Here is a 12,171-nt window from a genome sequence, read left to right as displayed (position 1 = left end):
TGGCAATCCCTGAACACTTATGTTCAGAGTGTGAAATTCAGAGAGCTGTGTGTCAGGCTTGTATCCTTTGACCATACTTATTTAATCTGTATGCTGAGCAAATAATTCAAGAAGCTGGGCTGGGGAGGGTAAAAAGAGGAGCTGATATCAAGGGCTCAAATAGAATGTAATTGTTTAGAAATAATGATGATAACATATGTACACATTGCTTGATACAATTGATGTATGGATTATAATAAGAGCTGTAAAAGCCCCCAATAAAATGATCCTTAAATATAAAAGCAGCTGGACTGTATGAAGAATTCAGCATTAGGTTTCTTAACAACCTGTGATAGATGACACAACCTTGCTTGCTCAAAATGAGGAGGACTTGAAGCAGTTGCTGATGAAGAACAAGGACTGCAGCCTTCAGTATGGTTTGCAACTAAATGAAAATAAAAAAATCCTTAAAATCGGACCAACAAACAACATGATGATAAAAGGACTGGGGCTGTAAAAGATTTCATCTTGCTTGGATCAAAGCAGCAGTCAAGAAAGCAAGCAAGCAAGGTCTTGCCTTAGGCAATCGTGCTAGCGCACAAAATGTCTTTAAGGTGTAAAAGAGCAAGGATGAAACATGAAGCGAAAAAATGCGTTTGACCCAAATACGTGGTAAGTTCAAGGGCCTCATTTGCATGTGCAATTTGGACACTGCATAAGGAATACTGCGGAAGGTTTGATGCTTTTGAATGATGGTGATGATGAAGAATTTTGAAAGTGCCATGGACTGCCAGAAGAACGAACAAACCTGTCTTGGAAGTTTAACCAGAATTCTTAGAAGAGAGAATGGTGAGGCTTTGTCTCATGTACTTTAGACATGCTATCAGGAGAGACCAATCTCTTAAAAGGTCATTAGCTTGGTGAAGTAAAAGGTCAGTGAAAAAGAAGATTCTCAGTAGCTGCAACAGTGCACTCAAACATTGCACGTGTGAGGGTGGCACAAGGTCATACAGAGTTTGGGTCTTTTGCACGTAGGATCGAATGAGTAAGAGTTGACTCAACAGCACATACCAACAACCAGAACAGCATCTTCTGTACGAGAAGCCCTGATAGTGCTGTGGACTAGGCATTAGGCTGCTGACTGCAAGGTCAGATAACATTGTGGAGTATGCTATGTGGAAGCATAGTCTTGTATGGAGAATCAGGGAACCTGGTCATTTCCTAAATGATTTTCTGACCATAACTTCATGTCCTCTAAAACTGGGCTACTAGCAGCAATGACTCATGAGTCATACCCCAACTACCGCATAGCGAGGTAGTCAAAGCTCCATGGCCACTCCTCTAATCCAGCGGTTCTCAATCTTCCTAATGCCTCGACCCTTTAATACTGTGCCTCATGTTACGGTGTCTCCCTGAACCATAACATTAATACAGTTCCTCATGTTATGGTGACTCCCCCAACCATAATATTATTTTCGTTGCTACCGTGATGAATCAGACACCCCCTGTGAAAGGGTCGTTCAACCCCCAAAGGTTGAGAACTGCTTGAATCCTTTTTAATTTGCAATTGTGTATGTATTCTCATCCTGGTGCGTTCTGTTTCTGTAGTCCCACCAATGAGAAGGATGAATTCATCTCCTGCCCGTCATGATCTGGGGATGCTTTCCTTTGTTTTCCGTCAGCTTGCATCAGCCCCATGGCTCTGAATTCTTGGGACGCCCATCTTGGCATCAGCTGAGGATTTTCCTTATCCAGATCATTGTTGCTTGCCAGTTGTCTTTTCACACTTCCTGGAGTGTCTTGGGCACTTTTATAAGTCACTATGAAAGTTTTAGGAGCCTTACTTGCACTGCCAACAGCAAGGTCAGTGGTTTAAACCATCAGCCACTGTATGGGAGCAAGATGAGGCTCACTATTCCCGTGAAGATCGGCAGCCTTGGAAAACTCAGACAGCACCTCTGTGAGGTGGAATCAACTTGATGGCAACTGATGTTAAATCATCCACTCTGTGGATTTTCAGGGTATTAAATGAGTTATTATTTGTTTCCTTTGTTGTGGTTGTTTCTTGTAAACAAAGTTTGTTTCCTCAGATCTCCCCCGCCCCTCTCTTTTACAAGGATATATTTACAATGGGTGCCTTTTACAACATCTCTCCAGCTTTAGTTTATTTAAATACTTCAGTGTGTTAATCTAAACCTTAATCTGTAGGTACATTGATAAGAAGGACACTTATCCTCATTAGGATCAGAAATGTTTCTTGAGTTGGAAATAAGCAGAGAAAATAATGTGCTTCCTTTATGCGAGCTCATTTAAAATATTGCTCTATGTACGTCAGCTGACACAGCATCAGACGTTGACTGCATTGCTTCTTAAATGCTCTCAGCACAGCTTAAAATGCTGTTTGTTCTCTGTAAAAAAGAATAGATATTAAGGATGGAGTCAGTAATGAAAACATGATTATCTGATTTATCTTATTTTAATTCTACTTAAAATGTATACTAAATGCATCCACTAATTCTTTTTCCATAGTCAGTTCTGATGAAGACTGCTTAAAGCTCAATAGGCTTAAAAATAGAAATTTGTCTCTATTGATTGTGATAGGCATCTGCAGCATAAATTATGGTCTCCAGAATACATACCACTTTAGTTCTTTTCTTCCAAGTTAAAAGACAAGCAAGGCTTTGATGGTTTCCCAGTAGGTCTAAAATAGAACTACATAGTTCCAGTATGTAAGTTTGATATGAAACATGAATCTGCGTATCATAATAGCACGTGTGTCTGTGTCGGAGCCCTGGTGGCACTGTGGGGGAAGCATTGCACTGCTGGGGTCCAAACCCAACAGCTGCTCCGCTCTTAGAAAGATTGATAGGCTTAGAAGCCTGAAGGGGCTGTCCTACCCTGTCCTTTAGAGTTGCTGTGGGTCAGAATTGACCCAATGGCAGTGAACACACACACACACACACACACATACACATTCTAATGAGAATAAAGTTAATATAAATATTTATGTTGTACAGGTCCTTCTTCGCTTGATGGTGACAAAATGCATGAAATTCCTGTTGCTGAGAAGCAGTTTTTTAGATCTATAAATCTTCATTAGATTTCTTTAGTTCTTCTTCTGAATGTCTTTGAATACACAGACATAGTGCTAAGTTCACCAAGCTCAAGTATGAAATGGGTCTGTCTTGCCTAAGATGAACATACAACAAAATTAGTGTTGTCTCTCACAGCACTGTGCTTTTCAATTGTACCTGATAATTCATTGCAATGGCCACACTGAACTCACAGAAGATAAATCTAGGGGTTTATTAGGGAAGTTACTAGATTGCTATTCATGTGAGGAATGCTCTGGACACAGTTGCTCAGTCAGGGCAGCTTCTTTCCTTCTGTGCCTGCATGCAGGTCTCTCTTTGGCCCGCCTCTTGGCCTGGCCTTTGCCCTGCTCGGACAATGTTACAAAGCTCTTTGAGGTTGTTGATAAATTCCCAGAGGGTATGCCACTCCACTATAAGCCTCAGCCTGAAGGCACTCAGCCCCAGCTCTGTGAATCAGCAAATTCAGCCTTCTCAATTAAGTGCTTGGGGGTAGCCCACTCCACAAGCCAGTCTCTTGCCCCAAAGCACACAGCTTTGCTTGCTCTGTGGCCTGTAAAGTCCACTTCTCTGTCCCATGCTGTAGCTCCTTGTTCTGCTTCGTTTGCTGCTCCTGTACCACTCATCTGGTATCATAGCTGTATCTTCGGTCAAGGAGGGTCAACGTACTGGAATCTCTGTGTCCAAAGGACATAACTTTATTCCTGGCTCTTCTCTTTCACTGGTAGCAAGATCCCCTATTCCCGTTTCTGAGATGGCTCATTTTATACCCAACAAGATGACAATCACAACTAGCTATGCTGATAATCATTTACAGTTGATCATATAATCCAACCAGTATTTTTCCTCTTCTTTTTCTTTTAATTTAAAAATTTTAATCAATCAATTATTATTATCATTATTAAGAAAAACATTTTAATGGGGGCTCTTACAGCTCTTGTACAACTATTATATCAAGCATATTTGTATATATGTTGCCATCATCATTTCCAAAACATTTTCTACCTGAGCCCTTAGTATAAGATCTTCTTTGTTCCCCTTCCTCCCCCACCCTCCCACTCTCATGAATCCATGATCAATTATATATTGTTATTATTTCGTGTCTTACACTGTCCGTTGTCTACCTTCATCCAAATTTCTGTTATTTGTTCCCTTCAGGGGTGGGAACTACCTATCCAACCTTGTGATGGGTTTCCCCTTTCTCCCCATTCCCCCTCCCTGACTATGCCCCTACCTTCATGATATCACTACTCCTATTACTCTTCCGGAGGGTTTTATCTGTCCTGAATGCCATGTCTTGAGAGCTTTTATCTGTACCAATATGTGTTCTCTGGTCTAGCCAGATTTGTAAGGTAGAACTGGGTCATGGTAGTGGGGTTGGTGGGGGAGGAAGCATTCAGGAACTAGATGAATGATGTGTGATTCGTCGGTGCTATACTACACCTTGGTTAAATCATCCCTTCCTTATAACCCTTCTGTGGGGAGATATCCAATTGTCTACAGATGGACTTTGGGTCTCCTATCCAACCGCCCACATTAGCATTGATAGAGTTGTTTGTTTTGGATATTTTGATACCTGATACCTGATCCCATTAACACCTCATGATCACAGAGGCTGGTGTGCTTCTTCCATGTGGGCTTATTTGCTTCCATTTAACAGCAATCCTTTAAAACCCCAGATGTTATATCTTTTGATAGCTGGGCACCATCTACTCTTTCTTCACTACATTTGCTTATGCACCCATTTTGTCTTCAGTGACTATGCCAGGAAGGTGAGTATCAAAAAGTGCCAGGTTATTAGAACAAAATGATCTTGTGTTAAGGGAGACCTTGAGTAGAGGCCCAAAGTCCGTCTTCTATCTTAATACTTAACATATAAACATATGTACATTGGACTCTATCCCCTTCATTATAAATTAATATATTTACAAATATACATGCTTATAGCTATACCTCTATAAATAGCTTTTGCCTCTTATTTCTTTCCTCTATTTCCTTTCCTCTTCCTCCTGTCTCACTATCATGCTGTCCCTCCATTTGGCTCTCAGTAATCCCTCTCGGATACATTGCACTTGATTAAACCCCACCAGGCATTATACACCCTTCTGGCCATCCTTTTAAGATCTATGGTGTTCCCTTATCTCTGAGTTTGTTGGCTCCCCTCTCCCCCTTTTTGCCCCCTCCCTTTTCCTATGTTCCTGGGAACACTGGTCTCATTGTTTTCTCCTCAGGATTATTCGTCCTGCCTATCTTGTATAGGTAGACAAAGGATGAAAGAAAAAGAAAAACAACCAAACACAAACAAAAGGCAAAACAAGAAGAAAAAAAAAACCCAAACAATAGATAGTTCCAGGTTTGACCTTTATGTATGTTTTCTGATCAAGTCTGATGAGGTTTCAAATCTGTCCCCCAAGTCAGAAGTCTCACTTCAGGATCCCTTGGGGACTTGGCTACTTTGCTCCCCTTGATGCCCAGTTGCACTCCCTTCATGTTTCACCCTGCTGTGCATGGGGCAGACTGGGCACAATTTCCGCCTAGTGTCTCCAGTGCTGTCCCCCGTAGAGTTATGGATCAGTGAGGGAACACTGTGTCCCACCTCCTTTCTTTCCCAGGCCCAGCATCTGTTGGATTTGAGCTACTGAACACATTTGGCAACTTTTTTCCCCCAAGCATTGGCATTGAGCAAGCTACATGAAGGCCCAAGAGAATCTTGTTCAAAATTTTATTAGAATTAGATTGTTTTCTATGCTAACTGTAGTTTGTATGTCATTAAAAAACAAACACCGAATTTTTTTCATGCACCACATGTTTGTCAGTTTGTCACACTGTGGTGGCTTACACATTTCTATGATATCAGACACTATTACACTGCTCTGCATAAGGTTTTTCCCAGTATCAATTTTTTTCCCCAGAACTCCTATGTCCTTCTTCCTAGTATGTCTTAGTCCGTTAGCGCTACTGAAATCTACAAACCATCTGCTGTGGTTCTACTGGTATTTTAAATATTGGTGGACCAGCATCCAGAACCATAGAAATAGAATGTGCTAATAAAATTTTTTAGAAAATTAGCTCTTCCTGTAGCAACCTGAGGTGGTCTAGTAAAACGACATGCTACTGATTGATGCAGAAAGTCCCACAGAACCATGCAAATAAAGAAGGTCGGATCTTCAGGCATATTTTAAGAACACCCGTGAAACTATCCAGGCCATCAAACTATCCATGTTCAGAAAGCCACCAAGTATGTGAAAGATATCACTTTGTGGAAGCAGTGTTTGCTGTCCCAACATTACAGTGGTTGAGTTGGTAGGTGTGCCCAGGTCACACAGTGGGGTTGGACCCAGGGTGGCTGGTCCAAGGAGAGTGCTGAATTTTCAGTGTACATGCTTAAACATGTAGAAGGTAATACTGAACTTTAGGGTTTAGATGTGAATTCTCTGGTCTCTGAACACATCCCGGTGACCAAGGTCAGCAAGATATACCACCTGACTTATAGAGCTCATGGTCGGGTCAACCCCATATATGAGTCCTCCTTGCCACATTGAGAAGATACTTCCTGAAAAGGAACAAATTGATCCTCAAACAGAAGAGGAGCTTTCACAGAAGGAAAAAAAAATCAGAAGAAACTGAAGAAGCTAACACTATGACTCAGGAGTAAATTAAGCTTAAAGAAAAAAGGCTAAAATAAAAGTAAAAACTAAAAGAATTTAAGAAAATTAGAAATCTTCAAAAATGAAATGGAAAGCATAAAGATTGATATTGTAGGAATTAGTGAGGTGAAATTGACTGGTGTTGGTCATGAATATTTCCTGAGGTGTAATACTGTCAGTTATAGAATAAGATCTATACACATATAAAGAAACCTGGTAATATGCAAACATTAATGTCAAAGATGAAGATTATAAATTTTACAAGTACCCTAGGCTGCTAAGAGAATAAATAAAGTTAGTCTTGGAAGAAGTACAGACAGAATGCTCCTTAGAAGCACAGGTGATGAGATTTCATTAAACATACCATGGACATATTGTCAGGCAGGACCAGACCCTGGGGAAGGATCTCATGCTTGGTAAAGCAGATGGGCTCTGAAACAGATGAAGACTCCTGACAAAACTCATCGATACAGGGGCTTCGACAATGGACTCACACGTAAGAGCAGTTGTGAGGGTGGTGTTTCGTTTTGTTATAAATGGGTTATTAAGGGTTGGGACAGACTCGACCGCACCCAACACCAATAGTAACAAAACTATAATTGGACATGGATGCCTATAATTTACTTTGATGTCTTTAGAAATAAAAGAGGTTGATAAAAGTTTTCCCTTTAATATGTATTGATAGTATTTACAGCTGGGGTTACATTCAAAATAGTTAATGATTTGTGTAGCAGAGTTATCAGTCAATTAAAATAGACATTGGATAGTTAAGTCAACAGTGAGAGAAACGATGTATTTTAAAACATCACTATTATGACAGATAAAATGAGGATAAAGATCGACAGATTATAAAAGTGTATGGCAACAGTAAGATGATCATTATAAAGTTTCATATTTCAAATATAGGTTTAATGAATATGCCCCTTATTGTAAATAGCTTTACAAAACCAGGTTCAAAGCATGTCTCCCCGACCCTTTCACTTAATTGTCTACTATTCGAGAAAAGTAAGCCATGATCTCTCATTTTCTGTATTTCCTATCTTCTGACTAGATACACTCCATACCAGTTAGAGAGAATTTCCTGTTTTATTTGGTGTCGTTCTGCTCTTTACAATTTTGTAAACTGACACTGAGGAAAATGAGTGGCGGGAGGGAAAATTGAGGTTCAACTTCCTTTATAGATGGTGAGGCAGGGACTGTAATGCCTGCTCTGCTGACAGCCCAGCAATACAAATCAGGCTCCCGGACTTCAGTCAGCTTCATATACAGCGAATGAAATTCTAGTTTTAAAATAATATGTGTCTGGGATGTGGTTTCTCTTCTCTGGAAGAGCATGATTTAAACTGTTAGTTTGTAATCTACAGCAAGATAGGGGAAGAGAGAACAAAACAGCAATGTAACCTTTCACTTCCTTGGGAAGAAGGCAGGATGTAATGCCCATTAAGAAGTCCCTGGGTGGTGTAAAAAGTTAGCACACTGGACTAACTGGAAGGGTGGAGGTTCGAGTCCACAGAGATGGCTCAGAACAAAGATCACAACCCCCACAAACCCTCCATTGAAAACCCCATGGATCACAGTGCTATACTGACATATGTTGGGCTGCCAGTTGTTGGGATTAACTTTATAGCAACTGGTTTGTGGTTTAATGCTTATTAAGCAAGTGAATAAATAAAATAATTGTATTTGAAGTTTGAGCTTAGAGGACTTGCATTCTGGCTATACCTCTGGCCTATTGGATTTTAATGCCTTTACCTCATACTTGAAAATATTAAAAAGTAGAATGTAGTGGTGTATATACAAGCAAAATAGTATTGTGATAGGATCCAAATTCATGTATGCAAGGGCTTATTCTAAGTAAAACATGTTTAAATATGTTTCTGCAATCAGTAGTTTGACTACAGAAAATTCTCAGTCATATTGAGGTAGTTAGTTTATTGTGCCAACCTGGCTGACAAACACAAGTGGGGTTAATTGAAGGGTGGATGGATAAATGGCTCAGTGAGCCTCACCTTTCGAGTTCTCGGGTATCTTGCTTTCTGATGGTCGGACCAGGGTGCAGCTGCCTTAACCAGTTCCCTGCTTTAGCGGGCAAGACTGACTTCCTATAAGACATCCCTGAGGAGAAGCCACATGGATCTACCCTGATGCAGCCCTGGGTGCTGGAGCAGCCGTGTGGAAACCCCTGCTAGCGCTGAGATACTTAGACGTTCACTGACTCGGCTTGCCTACTGCAGTCGGTGTCATAGTGCGCTTTGTGAGATGGTGAACTTTGCAGATTGGTGTCGGACATATGGGCTAATGTTGGACTTAGGAGCTTGGGCAGCACTGGGTTGGGATGTTTTCTTGATGTGCACTTGCTCTTTAAATAAAACTCTGTCTTATACATATGAGTTTCTGTGGATTTGTTTCTCTAATGTACCCAGTCTAACACACATATATACCGTATATACTCGTGTATAAGCTGAGACCAAAAAGACTCAAAAGAATCCAGAAGAGAAAGAAATGTCTTTGTCTGCCCAAGTCACTTTAAGTAAAACAGAAAAGCATAAAGATCATCATAAAGAACAATTCTCCAGTGATAGAGATAACCACAGTCCTAAGAAACATACCAGTGTCACAGTTCAGCAGAACCTCAGCAACGTTCTAAGTCACCTTCTCACAAAATAGAACCCTCTTCTCCAAAGGCCAGTTCTAGATGGCACTTTTGAAAAAAAAGGAGAGACTTCTCCGAAGGAAGGAGAGCCTATGAGCTCCCAAAGTACAGGAAACAAGATTGAATTGAAATGCGAGAGAAAAACTCCTAAGAAAACCAAAAGTCCCCAAGTGAAAGAGTCTACACGTCCTGAAGATTCAGACAAGAAACGGACTGATTATCTAGTTTATCAAAGCTGCCTCCATCCAGAAAGTCCCAAAGCTCTGTGTGCCAAAGAAATACCCAAGGGAGCTGAAAATTGCTTGGAAGGCCTTCACTGTATAGTCCCCGGGTGCTGGAGTCCGTCGAGTGAGAGGAGGCCAAATCTATAACTGAACAATATGGGGTGGGGTTGGGGGCAGCGACAGAAACTGTCAGCAAGAAGACAAACTGCCTTGTCATGGGCCGGGACAGTAGACAGTCCAAGAGGGGTAAGGCAGCAGCTTAGGGAACAAAAATGATTGATGAAGAAGTTTTAGATCTTCCCCCTCCAGCTCTGAGTGGAGTAATTTGGGGAGCAAATCAGGATATCAGACAGGTTTTACACAATCGAGCATGTGCTGGGCACAAAGTAAGGCACTTACCTATGGTCAGGCCAAGGCCGATTCTAGCAGAGCCAGACAGGCCATCATACCAGGCCCGTTTGATGTTGCCTAGAAAATATTTGTAGCTGGAGAGGAGACAGCTCATCTGTCACGTGTGGACAAATTTAGATTCTTTTTTCACGATTGCTCCATAGTACTGCTCTACGTCCAGGCGAGGTGTGCATATGTGACGCCTAGAGCCACACTGGCAACATGAACAAGCACTTGACGCTGTTTAGCAGGGCAGTGGACAGCGTAAGTGATGGCGACCTAGGAGACAGCCAGATCCGGAGAAAACAAAACTGGAGCCTTTTGCCCACACAGGCCATTTATGCCAGCATTCTTCCTGGAGAGCACATGAGGGGTGCATGACTCAGTTTCCCACTGTCCCAAGCTGGTTGGGGAAGCACTTGTCTATGGGCAGGCATGATCATGTGCTTCAGGACCTAGCACTGCACATGAGTCTCAGAATGGACTCCAGCAGAAAGACCATAAACATGGACTAGCCGTCGCCCACGAGGGATGTACCTGTATAGCCCTTGGCCTTGCGAGGGGTGGGAGGGGTGCAGGTTGTGGATACACTTGTGGATGAGTATAATTTGATGTTAGAAGACATGACAACATCATGGAATTTAGCAGCTGTGGAGGCCAACCTTTTCCTTTCTCCACACTAGATCCCAACGTCAAAGCCGCCTTCATGAGAGCGTATAAAAAAACCCTGACCCTATTCCCTTCTGACCGTGAAGATGCCTAGATGCAGCACAGATCCTGAACTTGACTCTGAATCCAGCGAGTTCAATGAAGAGGAAGTTCAGTCTGATGAAAAAATGCAGATGATCAAGAAAAAGACAAAATCATCAAAGCCTTCAAGACCAGAAAAAAAAAATGAGGCCAAGAAAGGAAAAGGAAAAAGTCAAAGAAATGAGATTTCTACATGACCGACGGTCACTTTTTACCCACCTGCTGACGAGTCTCACTGGTTTAGAGAAAGTGGTACTTTCCAGAAGAACCATGTGTTGACAGTAATGGGGTAGCCAGTGGACCATGATGAATACAATGTTCAAGCAGTAGGCTAATAGACACCTCTTGTCGTGGTTGATCGGATGATCCCTATGTCGCCCCACCAGATGGCTGTACTTCTAAAGGGCCATGTAGAAGGAAAACGAATGTGAGTGTGGACTTTGCAGCTGGGTTTTAATTAACAATAACCTGCTTTTGAACAGTGAAACGGCAAGTGACTTTTTGACTTAAGATCTTATACGGGTAGCCTGCATAGCACCCAATACTACTACTTCTTCTTTTTTAAGGTACTTATTAAGTGGTGAAATTTTGTAAATAAATCATAATGCGAAACATTTACCACTAAGAACTGGGTATTCTTGGTACATTGTCAATGATCTTGCAGAGTATAAATTGTGAATAAAAATGTTCCACATGGTCAAAAAAAAGTTCTATGGTGTCCCAGAGATTGTTGCCAATTAAATAAAATCAAGATTTAATAGGAAGTATGCCACTGAGAACTTGACTTTTCTAAAAGCTCTCATTAGGGCCATTTCATAGCCATTTAAAGAGTCACAATTCTTCAGTGAGAAGTAATGAATACATCTAGACCCTATGACATTCCTAATTTGTAAAAACTATTTTTAGTGGTTACTAACATCCCAAGTACCTGATTAGCGTTACTTCTTTATTGCAAAGAAACAGGCTGCTGATTCACAAAACATAATGACATTAGTTTTTCTAGGGCTGCTGAAACATAGCCCTGCCAACAGAGTGGTTTAAAACAACCACACAATTCTGGAGGTTCTAAGTGTGGAATCAAGTTGTTGGTGGTGCCAGGCTCTTTCTGAAGACGGTAGGGGAGGACACTTCTCCGATTCTCCTTTGCTTTTGGTGGTTGTCAGAAATCCTTAGCATTCCTTGATTTGTAGTTGTGTCACTGCCAACTCTGCCCCTGCCTTTACATAGCTGTCTTTTCCCTCTGTGCATGTCTCTCTCTTTTCTTCTTATAAGTATTCCAGTGACATTTGGCAAGAACTCATCCTACTTCAGTATGATGTTATCGTAAATAATTACATATGCAAAAGTCCCTTTTCCAAATAAGAACACATTTAATGGACTCCACATATCTTTTGGAGGGTGCAAATCACCTCGTTACAATGATGTTGTGTGTGTGT

The 12,171-nt window shown here is 41.3% G+C and overlaps 1 pseudogene; it reads left to right on the top strand.

The window, feature by feature from the left end:
• The first annotated feature begins 629 nt into the window (after positions 1–629).
• Positions 630–10,932, top strand: LOC142427474 (replication factor C subunit 1 pseudogene; annotated as a pseudogene).
• Positions 10,933–12,171: the final 1,239 nt, after the last annotated feature.

The sequence above is a fragment of the Tenrec ecaudatus genome, chromosome 15 (assembly GCF_050624435.1).
Source record: "Tenrec ecaudatus isolate mTenEca1 chromosome 15, mTenEca1.hap1, whole genome shotgun sequence".
Taxonomy (NCBI): Eukaryota; Metazoa; Chordata; class Mammalia; order Afrosoricida; family Tenrecidae; genus Tenrec; species Tenrec ecaudatus.
This window is presented reverse-complemented; position numbering and strand designations above follow the sequence as displayed.